The sequence below is a fragment of the Helianthus annuus genome, chromosome 6, assembly GCF_002127325.2.
Source record: "Helianthus annuus cultivar XRQ/B chromosome 6, HanXRQr2.0-SUNRISE, whole genome shotgun sequence".
Taxonomy (NCBI): domain Eukaryota; kingdom Viridiplantae; phylum Streptophyta; class Magnoliopsida; order Asterales; family Asteraceae; genus Helianthus; species Helianthus annuus.
This window is the reverse complement of record NC_035438.2, coordinates 4976782-4997281: the sequence shown is the minus strand read 5'-3', so window position 1 is coordinate 4997281 and position 20500 is coordinate 4976782. Positions and strand designations below refer to the sequence as shown.

Here is a 20500-nt window from a genome sequence, read left to right as displayed (position 1 = left end):
TCTTCAAATACGCCTCTAACTCAACATTTCCAATTCAAGTGATTTTCAGAAAGAGAAACGCCGGAATCCATGGCACTTTTTCTCTTCCGCAAGTATGCAGCGACAAAATGTAAGCTTTTAGCTGCCATTGAGCTCATTTTGTTTGCTATTACGTTTACGTAGGCTTCTAGCTGCGATTGAGCTCATATTATTTGCTATTACGTTTACGTAGGTATTATGTAGCTAGGATTGTAGTTGCGATTACGTAGGTATTAGGTAGCTAGGTTTGTAGTTGCGATTCAATTCATATTGATCGTAAGTATTATGTATGATTGTGTGTGTATAATGTGATGTAGGCTTGCGTCTGGTCTGGTTGATATTAGCTAGGTTATAAGATTTTCTGATTACTTTTTTTGTCATGATATTCTAATATATATAAGTTTTAGAGTTAAGAGTGGAACATAGTTGTTAATGGCGTTACACTAGAATTTTTTTTTAATTTTTTATATGTATATTATATAAAAATACATTATTATATATACTATTTTACATGTAGAGTTAAGAGGTGCCGCTATTCTAGCTATCCATCGCTACAACCCTAGTAGCGACATTATAGCGCGCTACAGTGATCGCTATTGACAACTATGGAGTGGAAGTAAAAAAACGCTGCATGATCAATGAGCGGATTGAAGCGACACAATACCTATATGTTTGGCCCTTTTTAATGAAACAATGCTGATGTTCTAAAAAATCAATAGAAACTAATCTTGTTATTCTCCATGATGTATAGTAAGGGAAGCATATGTAAAAGCATACTCGACTGCCTGCTCCCGCGTACCCGAAACTTCTAGCTGGATGTCTCAAGGAGTAATCACCCCTATTAGGAACCAGATGAACACGAGTACGTTGTACTAAACTATTGTTAGTTATATAATATGAGATGGAACTGAAGTCTATATTAGTTGTTTAAACATAGATAGGTGTTGTTCTGTTGCTTTTATCACAACTAGGTTGAATAGTTTTGTAACTCTTGGTGTCCAGTGGTGTTGTAATTTGTTTGGTTTTGTGGAGCATACGCCCCTCATTGCTCAATACGCCTCAAAATCACCCTCCTCCATACGCCCCTCATAGCTCCATACGTTTGAAAAAAAAATGGTCCCTACCATCTAATTAATGCCAATCATTGGGTGTTAGCCAATGATTACCCAATGATTGAGATGTACATATGGCACTTTATTTTAGTTGATGGGATTTTTGTATCGGGAAGTTGTGAAATATCTATATAAGAAAATTATTTTTTATAAAATGTTGTTATAAAAATGTGTTAATATTATAAAACTTCATATTTTTATGAAATGATGTATATTTTTAATAAAAAATGTGAATATGTTTTTTGATTGAGTATAACTATTAAAAACTTCATATTTATATTTTTATGAAATGAATTGTGTATATTATAAAACGTCAATTTTTTATAAGTATTATTAAATGTCAATTTATATATAATAAAATCTAAACTGAATGAACAGTACTTTATATTTTATTATATATAGATTTTATTTTATTATATATAAATTTTAAATGAAAATTAGAATTAGAATAGATTAGAATGGTAACATCATTAAGAGATGAGCAAATGGTATCGGGTATAGGTACCGGTCTCAAATCTATCAAACCGGTGTATTTTCGATACCGGTTCTGCACAGGTATTCACCGGTTTTTACCTTCAAATACTGGTGCCGTACCAGTACCGACCGGTACCGAACCGTACCATACTAGGTATATTCGGTACCGGTACCCACGTTTAGAGATTTCGGTAAAGGTATTTTTGGTACGGTTGGTATTGAGCTCATCAAATCCTATAACAACGTAGCAATGCAAGTAATTGCACCGTTTATATTACTTTTCATACACACAGTAAGTAAATTGTATTTTGTTTGAATTGGGTTTTATATACACAACAACTTATTTTGCTTTCGTTTTTGTCTTTTTCTGTAATGAATGAATTGTAACATGTAAAATTAACTTGGATATTTAGATTATTGACGAGCAAATCGTATCAAATCCTGTAATCAAACTGGTATCGTATTGGTACCAAATTTACAATACCAAATCATTCTCGATACCAATTTGGTACCCACCTTTTGGCGTTTTCAGAATCGTTACTTTCGGTTCGACACCGGTCTAGCACCATACCTGTATTTATTGATTTTTAGCTTCAAATACCATACCGTATTGTACCGAGCATTTTCGGTGCCGGTAACTAATTTCGATGATTTTTCGGATCGGCACTTTCGGTGCCGTTACTGGTACCGAGCTCATCCATATTTCAACGTGATAGCACCGTAATAACTGAATTGAAAACAATCGAATTTCCAACATGTAGGACGTGTGGGTCCTATACTTACCACGTCATTTTATTTATGTTTTGATATTCGGTATCTGCTTGCTGTTGCTGACACGCGTTTTGCAGTCATTGGATCCCCGCCGCAACGCGCGGGTGAAAAATAACTAGTTTTTTTTTGTATATATTATAATAAAGGTTTTATTTATGAATTATTATTATGTCTTTAATTGTCAAATTTTTTAAATGTCAAATTTTTATTAAATAAGTATTATTTAATATTAATAATGAGTATTAATATGTCTTTAATTGTTAAACTTTTAAATGTCAAATTTTATTAAATGGTTATATTATAACGTTGTATATAGTACTCAGTAACACAATAATATAGGTGATTGTGGATTTTGGCTGATTGTAGATTAAACGTACATACCTGGTAACTTCATGTCCGTAACAACTTGTAACAACTTCTGATCTTCTTTGACGTATGGTACTGTATCAGCTTTTGTCCTTCATGTCTCCTTATGAGTTTTGAGTTATAGAAATTCTAAATTAGGTTAAGATGATCTATAATATATACGCAATAGGGATTTGTGTTAAATTATATTAAAGCTCATGACCGCTTTTAATAAAGAAATAAATAAATACGACATAATTTAATCAGAGAACAAAAATCGCCTAGGCGCCAAAATAACACTAAAAAATATTTTTTCATGGGGTGCGCCCGCCCACCCTTGGCTTAGGGTGGGTACGCCCCTGGCCTCATTACGAACAAATCCGTTTATACATTCGAAGTTTAAAGTTAAAACTAACTTTCTATTCTCTATTCTTGTGCAAACGTACTTAGAAGACCGTTATCACCTTATTCAAAGTACCAAATCTTCTTGTTCCTCTCAATAAAATGTGTGATTTTATACTATCCATTAAACTTTCCACACAAACTACCACACTTTCATTAAATACAAACCATTCTATGCAAAATTCTTCTTCTTAAACACGACACATTTTAATACACCTCCAATTTGGTTATTCAAAACTTGTTCAAACGCGCTTTACCTAAACACGCACCTACACGTTTTATTTATGCTTATGCCTCAAAATCATTTTAGACAAACAAACTCCTTTATAAACATATCTTTCCATTCTTCAAAATTCATACTTTTCAAAACAACAAAATCTAAATTTTAAATAATCACATCTTGCCAAATCAAGTCTTCCATTTGAATAAATTTCGGGATGAAATTTCCTAAAGTAGGGGAGACTGTAACATCCGTCAAAATCGGGTCTCCGAAATTCGACCCAGATTGCAAAACCGGATCATTTTCAATTACTTTTTTTTTATTATTATTTAAGTAACCGTCACGTATCACGCTGGATTAAAACCGAATGAAAAACGTTAACTTTGTAAAGAAACTTAGTTAGTTTGGTTAGTTTTATATAAAGGAAGACATTAGTTAAATTCGCTAGTTATAAAAAGTTACAAGTTGAGGGGTTGTTTTGTAATTACTGGAAACTATAAAATAAAACAAGTTAATTAACTAGGTTAGTTTATTTGTTAACTTTATAAAAGAGATATACTAACTAGGTTAATCAAGTTAACAGCTTATGTAGCATTAAGGGGTTAAATTGTCATTTAATAAAAGTTACGAAATTCAGGGTCCATTGTGCAATTATTTGAAAGTTGAAATTAATGTTTAAAAAGAAAAAACGTGGACCCATGGAATTATAGCCTAGTGGTATCTTGGTGGTGAGATAAGGCTTATGACCATTAGGTCATGGGTTCGATTCTCACAAAGGGGGTTTTTCCCAGATTTATTGGGTTTCCTTCTGAATTGGTGTATAGGCATTATATTGCTTAGTTGAGATGGATATGATCGGGTGGTTCTGCTGGTGGCACGATGATACTCCAGTAGTCCGTCAGTGATCCAAATTTACCGTTCAAAAAAAAGAAAAAAAAAAGAAAAACGTGGTGTGTAGGATTCGAACCCGGAACACACCGTTCAACAAAGACATTGCCAACCAGTTAGGCTGCAAAGCCACTAGATCTCCTTTCTTTATAAACAATCAGCTAGAAGATTCTTCGGAAAAAAATAATAACAAAACAAATGCTGGGGATGGGAATCGAAACCAGAACCACTCACAATAACAAACACAGCGTGCACAAGCTGCTCGAAAGCACCTTTTGATGATAGTTTGTTGCGACATTCATTAAAACCACAAACCGAACGAAGACCTGGCAGCTTTCTTCTTCACCCATTGAACCTGAAAACGTGAACTAAGCTGGCTGATCTCGTAGTATACGTAACGTTTGGGCTTCGAATTTAATTCATTAAAATCGTCTTAATGGAGATTAATTTTTACCACCCTTTAGTCGTTCAGAAACAACTTGAAACCGATCAATTGAAATAAGAATTTAATCACCATTAACATATGTTTAAAACACTTCAAGAACATCAATTGGGTTTTGTATCAAATCGTTAAATTGGATCCCGAAACATTTACCATTCATTCTCCTAGTCAAACCATGTAAAACCCCATTGCAATTTCTCCATTTCATCACCTCTACATCGCGAATTTAGTCGAAGAACATTCTAGGGCTTGTAAATTGTGCGGACGATATCTCCTTCAATTCTCAACCTTTTCAGGTGATTCCAAAGCCCAACTTGCTTGATTTTTCGTGCTCTACAAAAGCCCTATATCAATTTCAGTGATAGAATGCTAATTTATCTAAATTTAATTTTAATTTTAATTGAAATTAGGGTTCTTCATGCATAGAATTTGGGGCTTTTAGATTTAGACTTGTGTTTTCATGAAACTGAAAGTATAATATTGTTATATATCATACTAGTATATTGTGTGTAAATTTTGGGAATTTTTAGATATCAATTGGAATTTTGGTGAATTATTTATGTTTTAATTATTAGATAAATCAAATAAAAATACAAGATAATCTCAAATAAATTAAATAAATATTTTCATTGATTTTTCAGATTATATAAACACCAGGGAATTTTTATAGAATTGTTTCTAATTTTTTTTTAGAATTCATGAATATAATCTATACTATATAATAAAAGAAACCTGATTTTGGACACGTGTTATTCATTGAAGATGTCTACATTTGTAATTTCCTACCTTTTCATACTTAATATTATTATTTACCAAATTGATACTTTTTTATTTAGTTTACCCTTATCTCTTATTTTATAAAAAAAAACTTTAAAAAAATTTGATAAAATATAATATACAAAATGTTTCAAAACGTGGTACCGATTATTTCTATATATGATAACTTTTGAAAAAGAAAATATGACAATAATTAATTGCTACCGTTATTATTTATATGTTTTTTGTTGCAACTTTCCAAAAAAATTAGTTTTATTTTCATATTGTATTTTTTTTAAACTTAGTTTGTACTTATCTTTTCCGTTCAAATGGGACAGAAGTAAAATTATTAGGTTTCACATTTATAATTAGTTATTTTTTTATTAAGATGCTATCGTTCTATTTGCTCATGTTCAAAATGATCAGAAAAAAAAAACTCAGTTAATTTTGTTTCTAGGAAATCATAATCCTTTTATTTGATTCAATCATTCTAGAAGTTTTAAAACTAAAATATAATATATCATAATCAAATTCACATTTCAAAACCCTCAAAATTCGACCATTCAATAATCACAATTACTCACACGTATAAGCCCATATATAATCTAACATACTTTTAATAAAGGATTCCAATTAATTCTACGTGAAATTTATAAAGACTTTTTGTTATACACTTAATTTCATATATAATCTAATCTAACTTTTAATAATGTATATATGTGTGGACGCTCGAAGGGCAAAAGTGAAATTGCACTAATTTTAACGTTATTTCACTAAATTTGTGAAAATAACGTTAAAAGCGGCGGACGGTTAATCATGCATCATCATCATGTGGTGGCGTTGATAGCAGAAAGACAAAAGGGAACATGCACTAATCGGTCTTTGTCCCGATTACTAAGTGTTATGTGCCTTATGTCCAAAGTTTGATGCAAAACTACTAGATGATGATGTTCAACCCGTGTAATAAACGAGATTTTTAAAGAATAATTGTTTTAATTTAGTATATAAAATTACATTTATTCAACCCGTGTAATACACGGGGTTCTAACCTAGTATATATATATACACACATATATACATGATTTAATTATTTAAAAATACAATATTGTGGCAAATAAAATTGGATTTATGTTTCTACTGATTTTTAGTGGTTGTATAATTGTTATAGAACTTTCATGGAATTTTATCAAATATTTGAAAACCATTAAAATGGTAATTTTATGATTTTGCGATTTTATTAAAGTCTAGAATCGTATAATTATTAATTTGGTTATTTTGGGTGAATAAGTATAATTTGATATAATTCTAAGTCCCCAAATAGGAGAACCCAATTTCCTAAAATTAATAGGTTGTTCTTTCTCTTAGAATTTCATCTATTTGCATTGCGATTATTATTTAGATATAAACCGTTCCTTTTCGTGCGGTGTATTCTCGTGGATTAACTCTTCGCAATTATGTGAGTATACTTGAACCCCTTTTTTGTTTACCACTTTTTGGGGTGTAACATGTTGTTTATAAACTTACACTTTAATCATAATACACAAACGTTCCTATTTCACGCATGCTTATTTGATTACTTGATACTTTAAACTTGGGTTGAGGACATCTTGTGTTAGACTTATCATTAACTTCGTATGAGCCTATCCGTGACATATATAGCGCTATCGGATTAACGCACCGCCCGTAGAGTTGTGGTAATGTCATGAGCATATTGCGTTTCATCGTTGGTTTGATATGTTAGACACACGCCGATTTTATTGTTTATCTTGTATCAAGAGCTTGCCACATGGAATTGTTTGAAACTTATATTTTTATGCTATGTACGTATCAAACTTGTATACTCGCCTTTGATTTTGCATTGAACTTTATTTTAAACATGTTACAGGTTGAGGATGACGATGCTTTTAAATTGAAGTAGTGTTGATGCTTAGATACACACTTAGACGTCTTAGGTCAAATACGTTGTATAAATTCCATATTTGTTGTTGTATTGTTTTCTTGTATTTTTCATGTATGGTAACATTTATTTATGAATGAAATCAATTTATCTTTAATTCTATTGTCACAATTAGCGTTATGTGTGATGAGCAATCTTTCTTCGCCTCGCTCCGATGTTTCCGCCATCGGTTGGGGTGTGACACATGCGTCCCTGGGAGGGACATCTAGTAAATATTCATAGAGGGCTTTTATTACCTTCACAGTAAGTTACCTGAAAACGCGTTTGAAAACATTTTATTAGCGAAAAATACTGGCGAGTTCATTCAATTTTATAAAAGACACGTTGTTGTATTTTAAAGTATCAAGGGTGATTACATTGTTTATATCTATCAAAATATATATACAAAAAATCAATCAAAATGCTATATGAATCAAAATGCTCATATCATATAAATCGATTAGGTTTTAGTTATATATGAATCATTGATTAGCTAGGGTTTCATCTACAAGCGACAATCATTAGGGTTTCTAGTACACACGAAGTTAGTTACGTCAACAAAGAATCGATTGATAGATACCTTTTGACAGAAGACAACGACGATGAATCGAAGGGAATTCTTGTAATTTCGACATGAAACCCCGGGAGATTGATAGAAGAAGAGCCATTGGGAATCGATTTAATAAAAATACAATGTTTTCATGACCGGACCGGACATTGAAGCGCCGGGCATTTATTAACAGAATGGAAGATGGAAGCACCGACCCTCTCCTGAAGAACCGCCGGTTTCCGGCCAGACCCCCGGCCTGATGCAGAAACGGGCTAACATAGTGAACCAGACCGACAAGGCTTCCGAACCCCGGCCCAACCGGTCCGGCCGGCCGGTCCGGTCCGGGTTTGAGAACATTGTAAAAATACTTGTTTTTACATGTCAATATTAACGTAGTAACTAGGTTATAAACAATATAACCTAACCTAGTTGTATATAAAAAACAGTATAATTAATATGTAATGGGCCGACCAACCCGTGCCGACGCAAGAGGCACAAATTTAAAAAGGGCCCGGAAGATTTTATGTGCAACGTTATGTGATGTGTTAACCATATGAAAACGCACGTTTTGACATATCCGATTGAACTCAATATATCATATAGTTGCATTGCGAATGGATCAAAATGTAACGTAAATCGAATTTATATCGTATAATCATAAGGTATTATACGCGACCCGACTAACTCGAATTTATATCGTCTTCAAGCCAAAAACTCTCAAGGGGGTCAAAGTGGCATTTACAAAGCTCTTAAAAAGTTAAGTGGTTAAAAATTGCATTTCCTAAACTTAAGGGCTAAGAAAGGGTAAAAATAAAATTTGATAAAGTTTTGGGGTAAGAAGGAAACTATAACAAAGTTGGGGCTGAAATGGAAACTATGACAAAGTTAGGGTGTCAAAAGCAAACTATTTGTACAATGGAGTAATAGTTTAGGGACTAAATTTGCCATTTTATGAAACTTTGAAGGTACCAAAGTTAAGGGGCTAAAATTACAACATCGTAAATGTAAGGGGAAGGGGATGCAAAGCCGGTGGGGTTCTCTGTGGCAGTTGGTGGTTCGTAAACCATAGTGTAATCATCTACAACATCTCGATTGTATGCGATCTACGTAGGTGGTTTATAGATGGCGCGACTGTTCTGCATTCTTGTAGTGTAAATGTTTGTGTTGTCACCTTCATGATACGTAGGGTCATAGTTTTCCGTGCGTGTGTCCAGTCATCAAAGATCATTTGAAGGGTGTGCACGCACGGACCGATGTGTTTGCACGCGCGTTGCGTGTGGCACTTATACTTTGATGAGCATCTCTGCTCCTGTGTTCTTACCGACTCCCACTCACATGACCGGCTGACACGCGTGACGGTGCACGGGTACGAGGTGAAGAGTCGTAGCTCAAGCTACGCGCAGTTAAATGTGCCATGTTCGTTCATTTATGTTCGTGAATGTTCAGTAACATGTTTGATAGTTCATTTGTGTTTTTAGTTTTTATATTTTATTTAAATACTTCAAAATTATGACAAATAAAAAATTTAATAAGCATCAGTGTATATAAATTAAGTTCATAAACTCTTGTTTGTGTTTGTATATTTTCAGTTGTGTTCATGAGCGTTCTTAACGTAAAATTAACAAACGAACACGCTCATTTCTGATGCAGTTTCGTGTGCGATGAAATGTCTCAAACACAATGATTCATTCAAAGACCTGGAACCGAATGGTTCAAAGAAACCTCAAGGTTTTCTTTACAATAATCAAACTCAAAAAACTAATAAACAATAACCCTAAAGATCCTATTTATATGATAGGAATTATAATTCAAAAGGAAACTAAATAACAAAATACTAGGAAACTAAATTCAAATAAATACAAAATAATATCCATAGATATCTCTGCATCATACTCCCCGTCTTCAGAGAAAACTCGTCCTCGAGTTTTGTCTTCGAACCAAAGCCACCCGGATCAAAAGGAACATCAACTTGATTCCTTATTATCACGACCCACCTAAACAATTCAACTTCATAGATCATATCGCCCGACTCTATAATTGTGCCACCTGGGTCGAATGGAGCACTGGACCATCTCATGTTCACTTGCACTTCATGTTCATGCACGTTCATTTGACTAGACCCAAATTGGAAGTTTATTATTCAATAAGCTGCGTCCAAAATTATTTTTCTTGTGTTGTATAAATGCCCATGTGATCGATAACTTATTTTCACCGCCATGTTAGAAAAATTAATGAATCATTGTGTTTGAGCCATTTGATCGCACGCGAAACTGTCGTGTTCAATTCACAAGATCACAAGATCCAGGAAACTGACCCAAAGGATGTCATCTGGGATGAGATTGTTCGGAAAGAGGAACATCCTAAAGACTGCGATGGTTACAAGTTTCAGGAAACCGACTCAGACGCTTTCTTCCGGGATGAGAACTGTGAGAAGAAGGAGTATCCTGGAAATTGTAACGTTATCTATTCGTCACCTCCTTGTTATGATGAATACGAGGACGGGGAATGGTATTCTTGGATGACCGGGTGTGCAATCGAAACCTTGGAAGTCCGTCAGATAAGCAATGTCAAATTCAGGAAAGTTGATGAGTTTATCTATCCGTCACCTCCCGTGTATGATGTATACAGGGATGAGGAATGGTATTCCTGGGTTGCCGGTAGTGGGCAAATTTTACTGGGTGGAAAGCTTGTTGATGTAGGAGAAGACGTAGTGGATGATGATTTGAAGATTGCTATTAATTTTAATGAGTTTTTATCTGGTGAAAATCTAGGGGATGCGGTGGTTATTGGTGGCGTTGGGCTGGGTGATGTGATAGCTTCTGCCTCTGGTGGTTCTATGGTGGTGATAGGTCGTTCGATGGCTAGCGGTGGGTCTCAATCACAATTAAAGGTAAACACTTCTTTCGTGTAGGAAATAAAGGGTTTCCAAAAGGAAGGTAATTTGGTCAAATCTCTTGATTTAGCGGAAGTTCAAAAGGTAAGCGATATTCCGATTAAAAAGAAAATATTGATTTCAAAAGGTCAAATAAGGAGGTCCAATAAGAAAACTAGGAATATTATAATAATTTTGATGGTGGATATACCTAAAGACATGGATTACATGGAATCCATGAATGGAATTCAAGATGATTTGGAGCCACAAAAATGTTTTCCCTTTGGTTTGCAAATAGTCACCAGATTAACTATGGTTAGTGGTGTAACACCCCAAAACGGGAATTATATGAAAATGAGTAAAAAAAAGAGAGAGAGAGAGAGTTAAAAGAATTAACTTAGTTGGTGTAATGTGTAAAAATGCTAGACAAATGATAATAGGTGACTAAGTTAAATAAATGAACAATCAAGAAGGGCCAAATGTGAAAATAGTGAAACTCCAAATATTAAAAAGAAAAATAAAAGAAAAGATACACAGTGTGTGTATCTATCTGGAGATCGATCAGGACAGGGAGGAACAAAGGGTTTAACCCTAATTGCTAATTCAGCCAAATTAGGAGGAAATCTCAAAGCTAATTCATTGCATGAACTCAAGTTTCGATCATCTAAGCTAATATAGCTGAATGGTAAGTTTAATTTCTTGATTTGGTGAATTGAAAGAATTGGGTTTTAACCCAATCATGAGTTCATGTTATGATGAGTGTAATTAGAAGTAAAATTTCGCTATACAATCAGGTTTATGTTTGGTTTTGACCATTAAAGGACTTGTTATATGTATTTATTTGATATGAAATTTCATGAATATAGGATGATCAAAATATAGGTGATCATGTATAACTCGAAATCTTGAGGAATGATAATGTGTATGATACATGAACATTAGGTGAATTTATATGGGTTAAAAAGAATCATGTGAACTTGCTTGATTATTGAAAAAATTCTAAAAAAGAACTAGTTAGATTATGTACAAGAATAATTGTGTTTTGTGTCCTACTAAAGCGAAACCCGCCAAGTGTTTGATGAAATGCTTAAGAAAATAGATATGTGAAATTCGAAAGGTTTAGTAATATTGTTTGATGGTAGAACATAAAAGTAACGAAATAGTGTTCGAATGGACTAAATGATAGAGTGAATATGCTAATGTAGGCGTGAAGGAAGAGGGTTCAAGTACTAAGAAATCGGAAGGCTCACAGGATCGAGGTATGTTTCGTTGCATACAAAACTTTACTTAAATTTTGTTAGTAATTGTGTCGAAAAATTCGTGTTATAATGATTATCCCTTGTTATAATGAATACGGTGTTTAGAAAATAAATAGCAAATCCCTTGCGGATTTGGTTAAGCTAATGAAGGTTATGCTAAGATAAGCAAATCGACCGGTTCGAGTAACTAGGTCGAGTAATGATATAATACCATCCGTCTTGAACGGGTGGCCGTGAAAGCAAAAGCGAATGTATGAAGTTCAATCCGTTATACTGATAGAACGAAAGGTTATGTTGAAAGCAATTAACCCGATGATACCAGGTCGAAAGCGGTATGCTTGAATCTCATTATGAGAATATATGCCATTACCCATTTAATCGGGTAATCGAATGCGTAAAAGAAATGAAAATATGTAAGCAAATGGAACTAAAATGTTAGTATTTGTAGACGATATTATGACTAACTTTTAAAAGTTTTGTTGTGAATGTAGGTAAATACTCAATTTAGGCGACTTGGAGAATTGGAGCGAGCACATGTTCATGATATGTCATACCAAACGCTTCCGCTAGTTGCACTTATGTTTTGGGTCAAATTTCCATTTTGTACAACTTGTTAGTAGTCGTATATTTTAAAACTTGTTGCCTTTGTTTTCGGTAGTATTATGTCAAACGGATCATAAGATGTTAATTAGTTTGATTATGTTCAAAACAGGGGCATGCTCGTTTTTGGACGGGTCATGCCCAAATTTTGTAAAAATTATGCATCAAGTTGGTACTTTTGATGTCTTTAAGTTACTCTTGTAAGACATTCTATAATTACGCAAAAAGGGACGTTACAAGTTGGTATCAGAGCCAAGGTTTGAGGGATTCGGGCAAGAGTCTTAGTGCTCGAACTCAAACCGATGGCTCGTGCAAATGTGCTCGCTCCGAGATCGCCAATGAGGTAAAAGTTTTAAACATTCTCTTAATATGAGTATGTGTAGTGCGTTACGGTTTAAGATTTAATATTAATTATGTTAAAAAGTGTTAAGGTGGGTAAAATGAGAAATCCCTGGACCCGGGTAGCTGAAAACGGACCCGGAAAACAGTCGGCACAACCAAAATAAAGTTCAGCAGCGATTTAGCATAGGAGAGGCCGTCGCCGACGGGCCTCTGGCCGTCGCCGACGCCCTAATTGCCTGTCGACGGACTAAAGTGGCCGACGCCACTTTCTGGAGCCCGTCGACGACGGGCTAGGAAGCCGTCGCCGACGGCTTGTGTAATCCAGCTCACGAAAATTTTAAGATTTTCCAAATTTTAATTAACGATACTTCCCGGGAGCCTGATTCACGGTTTTGTAGAGTCATTATGAGGCAAATTAAGTATGTAAGAAATAAATAAATAGTGGCAATGGTATAAAACCATTAAACGTTGAATGGAATGTGAAAAAGGGTATAAAACAAACGACGAACGTATGAAGTAAAGCTTGAGATGTAAGAATGAGAATAAGTAATACGGACTAATGAATAATGATATGTTGAAAGCTTATGATCCGTATTAAATGTAAAAGTTGAAAGTAACGTGTCGAATGATACTAAGTGAATGATGAAAATTTAAAAAGGGGAGTAAAAGTTTAAAATTTAAGAATGAGAACGAAGTAATTATGGGCTAATGAACTATGATGTATAGAAGCTTGTGAATTATGATTTAAGTTCTCATACTTCTCAGAAATACCCGTTTTATGTTCTTGTCAAGTTATGAAGATCGTCGGCAATAAAGCAAAAATTTATAAAAGTCGAATGTAACATATGGAATGGCATGAAATGAATGACGAATGTATAAAGTGGAGTTGGAATTCGTATGAAAATTTGGATGAAAGTATGCTTTGATAGAATTACGCATTAGAGATTTGTACCTTGCACATGAATGGTGTGATGCTTATGTGTATTTAATGATTTGTTTTGTTATGGTTAAGAGGCGAGTATGTGCTAAATGTGAATCATATGAGCTTATTAGTAAAGGATATGTTGGATTATGATATATAGTTACCTCGAATGATATTTGCTAATTGTAGAATAATGAAACATTAGCATGTAAAAGTATGTGTATTTGAATGTATATGTGTATTGCTTAGAGGATCACTTAAATTGATATCATACAATACAATACGAGTATGAAATGCATGGGATATTAATATTATGGACTACCATATTTAGATGGATACATGTTCAAAAGTTTAAAGTGTGTAAGCAAGACAGTTGACTTTCTAAAAGTCAACAGTATAGGAATATTATAGAACGGCCATTAGACTCAAATGATTAAGTAAAGAGTTAATGTGTTATGTGTTCAATGATTTATGTGTTATGCTTGATAGTTTAGATGTATGAATTGGGAATGAGATAACTATTAATAAATGTCTCATTTATACCAAATTTGACTAACGGAAGTCAATTAACGTGTGAATAGTTGTGAGTATGCTCACATAAGCTAATGATGTTACGAACGTAATAATATGTAAGGATGAAATCTTGTCAATTGACTCAAGCATGGATGGCAAACATGGTAAGAGGAAGCGATGAAGCAAGCATGAACATGGACGCTAAAGGTAAGTGATTTCGCCATCACTTCGAATTTATCCACATGAAGATGTATGCGTATTTGAACAGTCAAAAATTAAAGTGAAACATATAAATAAATGAGAAATGTTAAGATACGTTTTGGTTGAAATGGTTGGCTTATGTTAAACCGGTAAGACCTCATTATAGGGGTAAACCAGTCATAGATTCTAGTTGAGAAGTTTTAAGGCGGAAATGAGAACTTGGTAATGTTAATGAAAGGTATGGAGAGAATGTTAGATGAGGTATTAGCTAAAGACATTTTGTAAATATGTTGAATTCAAAGAAAGTACAACGCGTGATATAGTACTTATATACAATAGGTACTAAGTGGTGAATAACTTTAAAAGGCCAAATCATAGAATGTCAGGAAATAATAATTATTTACAATTTTGGAAATATTACGTAAAAAATGCAACGTGTAATGTAGGATACTCATTAGTAAGAGACACGCTAGAGAACGTAGGTGAATTAACACCAAATAAGGTAAACGAACAAATGGAAATGATATATTAAGAGATGGTCATGAATTGACCGAAACTCGAGAAAAACACGAGAATCATCTCACTTATGTCCGTTCAAGCTAGCAAAAAGGGGTCTAATGATTCTTAAAGGATTGGATCAATATAAGAAAGAAAGATAAGAATGAAAAGTTTAAGCTTACGATTGAATGTGAGTGTCGCGTAGAGACGCGCAACATGAATTAGGACATAGAATTAGTGCTGGACCCAACACTTGAAGTTGAATTTAGAAGATTAATACGAAAACATATCATACGAAATGACATGGTAAATGATACGACAAAACAACGAAAGGTACGGATGAAAATATTAGAATCTGAGAAATGGATTCAAATCAGTAAGAATGAAAGGTAATAAATTAAAAGTTCGCATCCGTAAGTGAAGATGGATTAAACAAGTAAGAATAAAAACTAAGTACCAAACTCAAATATGTTATACGGGTCAAATGGCGATCGCCATTTGAACCCGGTATTTAATGTTCGGTTTGTCAAGTTATTACTTATAGGTGAGCATAATGTATGGGCATGCATTGTCACAGTTTGGAAAGCATTAACCGTCGCAAAGTATGAATAACGAGTCAAAAGATTTGACCCGCGCCAGGTACGTATAAAAAGATTATATTTTCAATAAGAGCTTAGGGCTCGATTAGAGACTGACGTGTCAGAACAAGATAACTGATACCCATATGTAAGAATGTATTTACAATTAGACTTCCGAAAAGTCAAACGAAGTAAATGAAGTCCTTGCAATAATGCAAGTATAAGGTACGAACGTGTACCCCGATGCGACCACAATAAGTAAGGGGGATGTTAGTCCGACCTTAAAAAGGTCAAACTGCAAAAGTCGACGAAATAACCAATAAAATGAAATGATAGTATGTAAGGAATGGAATGTATGATATGTTTTAACATGTACATAAGAAAATTGTGAAAGAGACAATCGGCGACCAAACACCCTGTGGGACGCAAATATGAAAGGTTATGTGCTAACTATTATTTATAGATAAATATGATGAAATTCTTAGCGAGATGATAGTAATGAAGCTAGTGGAAGGATGCTCACGAGTGGGAGCATATTTCATGAATGAATGAGACCAATCTGGTATGGAAGGTACATATAAAGAAGCGGATCGATCCGGCACACGGATAACTGACTTATGCATTGAAGGCGAGGTTAGTAAAATGTTTAATCCTTAATTAATGATTGAGAATCCGTAGATTTATTTGTAAGTGTGAACAAAATGAATGGTAGATTAATTATGGTATGGTATACAATGATCGACCTGTAATGGTCAGCGTGAGAAGGTATGAATGTTAATAAGAGGGAGATTTAAAGGCCTTAAATGAAAGTTTGAGCCGAATTGGTTAAACGCTAGTGTGATGCTCGTACATAACATACCCAGTTGTTATCATAAGTAATTCATGCAAGGAGCTAATGATAAAGTGTGCGAAGGATTAAATTTAAGGCTAACCTCAAACTTGTGATTAGTTCAAGTGACGGTAGTAACCGTAGAATGATACCTTATACTCGTATTAGGTATGAAAAAGCAATTAGGAAGTGGGTAGCTTTGTATTAGTACCACTAAGACATTAAATGTCTATAGTATACGTATAATGTTATGCTAAGCCCTCATATGAACCAGAAAGTAATTGGAAGAACGTTAGTAATGGGATAATGGGTTTGCTCATGATTACAATAATGAATTATATCGTGCATGATTCGTGTGCGGAATAAAATAGATCGAATTAATTATATTAGTAAATGTATGAATATGTTACGCATATTTGGAAAGATAGAAACAAGCCGTAAGCATAAGCTTATACGACCAATAGTATACATTTGGAATAAATTTCAATGAGCGAACCGCTAGCGATGATGCATGCTAGGAACTAGCATTATAAGTGAAAACGACACTAATAAGAGCTCTGGATCGGATTCTGACTTATATGTGATTATGAAAGTAAATTACTTGATTTAAGAACGGAGGGACAATGCGTAGAAATACGTTTATGCATGAATGAACTCTTGCCAAGATCTCGAATGCATCTATGTTGTATTAAGCATCGTGAATGAATAGATGAAGAAGTCAGAGTAGAAGTGGTCAAGTTGGAATGAGAAAGGTTTCGGGAACGAAACCTCCTTTAAGGGGTTTTCTCTTCGGTATGTAATTCTTGAATTTGATATGTGTTCAGGTTTCGGGGCTAGATAAATGATAAAAAGAATTAACTTAGTTGGTGTAATGTGTAAAAATGCTAGATAAATGATAATAGGTGACTAAGTTAAATAAATGAACAATCAAGAAGGGCCAAATGTGAAAATAGTGAAACTCCAAATATTAAAAAGAAAAATAAAAGAAAAGATACACAGTGTGTGTATCTGGAGATCGATCAGGGCAGGGAGGAACAAAGGGTTTAACCCTAATTGCTAATTCAGCCAAATTAGGAGGAAATCTCAAAGCTAATTCATTGCATGAACTCAAGTTTCGATCATCTAAGCTAATATAGCTGAATGGTAAGTTTAATTTCTTGATTTGGTGAATTGAAAGAATTGGGTTTTAACCCAATCATGAGTTCATGTTATGATGAGTGTAATTAGAAGTAAAATTTCGCTATACAATCAGGTTTATGTTTGGTTTTGACCATTAAAGGACTTGTTATATGTATTTATTTGATATGAAATTTCATGAATATAGGATGATCAAAATATAGGTGATCATGTATAACTCGAAATCTTGAGGAATGATAATGTGTATGATACATGAACATTAGATGAATTTATATGGGTTAAAAAGAATCATGTGAACTTGCTTGATTATTGAAGAAATTCTAAAAAAGAACTAGTCAGATTATGTACAAGAATAATTGTGTTTTGTGTCCTACTAAAGCGAAACCCGCCAAGTGTTTGATAAAATGCTTAAGAAAATAGATATGTGAAATTCGAAAGGTTTAGTAATATTGTTCGATGGTAGAACATAAAAGTAACGAAATAGTGTTCGAATGGACTAAATGATAGAGTGAATATGCTAATGTAGGCGTGAAGGAAGAGGGTTCAAGTACTAAGAAATCGGAAGGCTCACAGGATCGAGGTATGTTTCGTTGCATACAAAACTTTACTTAAATTTTGTTAGTAATTGTGTCAAACAATTCGTGTTATAATGATTATCCCTTGTTATAATGAATACGGTGTTTAGAAAATAAATAACAAATCCCTTGCGGATTTGGTTAAGCTAATGAAGGTTATGCTAAGATAAGCAAATCGACCGGTTCGAGTAACTAGGGCGAGTAATGATATAATACCATCCGTCTTGAACGGGTGGCCGTGAAAGCAAAAGCGAATGTATGAAGTTCAATCCGCTATACGGATAGAACGAAAGGTTATGTTGAAAGCAATTAACCCGGTGATACCGGGTCGAAAGCGGTATGCTTGAATCTCATTATGAGAATATATGCCATTACCCATTTAATCGGGTAATCGAATGCGTAAAAGAAATGAAAATATGTAAGCAAATGGAACTAAAATGTTAGTATTTGTAGACGGATTAGATATTATGACTAACTTTTAAAAGCTTTGTTGTGAATGTAGGTAAATACTCAATTTAGGCGACTTGGAGAATTGGAGCGAGCACATGTTCATGATATGTCATACCAAACGCTTCCGCTAGTTGCACTTATGTTTTGGGTCAAATTTCCATTTTGTACAACTTGTTAGTAGTCGTATATTTTAAAACTTGTTGCCTTTGTTTTCGGTAGTATTATGTCAAACGGATCATAAGATGTTAATTAGTTTGATTATGTTCAAAACAGGGGCATGCTCGTTTTTGGACGGGTCATGCCCAAATTTTGTAAAAATTATGCATCAAGTTGGTACTTTTGATGTCTTTAAGTTACTCTTGTAAGACATTCTATAATTACGCAAAAAGGGACATTACAAGTGGACCTCTTCTGAATCCATCTAATTTTTCTAACATGGCGGTGAAAATAAGTTATCGATCACATGGGCATTTATACAACACAAGAAAAATAATTTTGGACGTAGCTTATCGAATAATAAACTTGGATCCACAAATCCAATTTGGGTCTAGTCAAATAAACGTTCATGAACATGAAGTGCAAGTGAACATGAGATGGTCCAGTGCTCCATTCGACCCAGGTGGAACAATTATAGCCCAACTCTAGCATTCGATGATGCAGTTGATTTCTTAGGTATGTTTGTTACAATGCAGTATTATACTCATGGTTGCAAAAGTCGCTAAATTGTTTATTGTTAAAATGATTTCTTAAATTTGTTACTTGGTTTTTTTCTTTTCTTAACGGCATAACTGTTTGAGTAATTTTTAATGACTTTGGTATGTTTTATAGATTTGTTATATTAACTAGGTCAACAATTCCCATCATTGATAAGAGCAAGGAAGAAGCAAATGACACGTAATTTTTTCTTTCTTTTTTTTTTTCAATTGCTTGGGTCTGTTCTTCCCAAATTGAGAAATTTTCTTATTATATTCTTAGATTTGTTATATTAACTAGGCCAACAATTCCCATCATTGATGAGAGCTAGGAAGAAGCAAATGACACGTAATTTTTTTTTTCAATTGCTAGGGCCTGTTCCTCCCAAATTGAGAAATTTTCTAATTATATTCTAAGAGATTTGATATAATAAGTGACATTTCAATTTCAGGACATGGATTCATGTTTATCATCTTATTTTTGAGACAAGTCATCGATTTAATGCAGATAGTGTCTTCTTCTCGAAGTGGCATTTCGTCGAACAACTTCAGGTATATGTTAGAATGACACTCAAATTGGTCAAAAACAACTATTGAACCTTCGAGACTGATAGATTTCTAAGTGATGGCTTTCCAAGATGTTAGAGCACATTTTTTTGCAGATATGGAATCTGAGATCTCAAGTGAAGTTTACCATTCTCTGCGCTTGCGCAAGAGCTCTAAGCCACCTATTAGTTGAAAAGGCAAATTTGTTGTGTAGATCTTGTTGGTTCTGTGCGTGTTCACAAGTCAGGTGTGTAGTTAATTAGTTATAATCTGCAATAAGATTTTGGGATTTGTTGGCCTTAGATGTTTTATATTTTTTGTTTAGGTGTAAAGATGGAAGCCACAACGATATAATGCGTAGAGAGCATGCGGGTGTTCATGAAACATTCCACACATATTCGCTTTTGTACATTGTTTCTTGGTGTCTTATTTGAGCCGACTATCTGTGTTTTTTATGTTTTAGTAATCAACAATTCACTTAGAGACTTCATGCAATCTAAGTTGTTGAAATTGTATCCAACCTTTCTTTTTTATTTTAGGCATATTTTACATGTTGTAAACACATTTGATGA

General features: G+C 33.9%; 1 protein-coding gene and 1 long non-coding RNA gene across 5 annotated transcripts in view; both read left to right on the top strand.

Annotated features, from left to right (window-relative positions):
* Positions 1-20500, top strand: part of LOC110864468 (KAT8 regulatory NSL complex subunit 3) — a 50301-nt gene that overhangs the window by 17288 nt on the left and 12513 nt on the right. The window lies entirely within an intron of this gene.
* Positions 9669-20466, top strand: LOC110864470. 4 transcript variants are annotated; one of them, XR_004859904.1, is made up of 8 exons: positions 9669-11471; positions 11992-12045; positions 14544-14629; positions 15699-15760; positions 16185-16332; positions 18192-18245; positions 18743-20175; positions 20254-20466. It is a non-coding gene; the product is annotated as an uncharacterized LOC110864470 (long non-coding RNA). The 4 variants fall into 4 exon arrangements; XR_002549844.2 differs by having other exon boundaries at positions 15699-16332; positions 18743-19934; positions 20045-20175; XR_002549843.2 differs by having other exon boundaries at positions 15699-16332.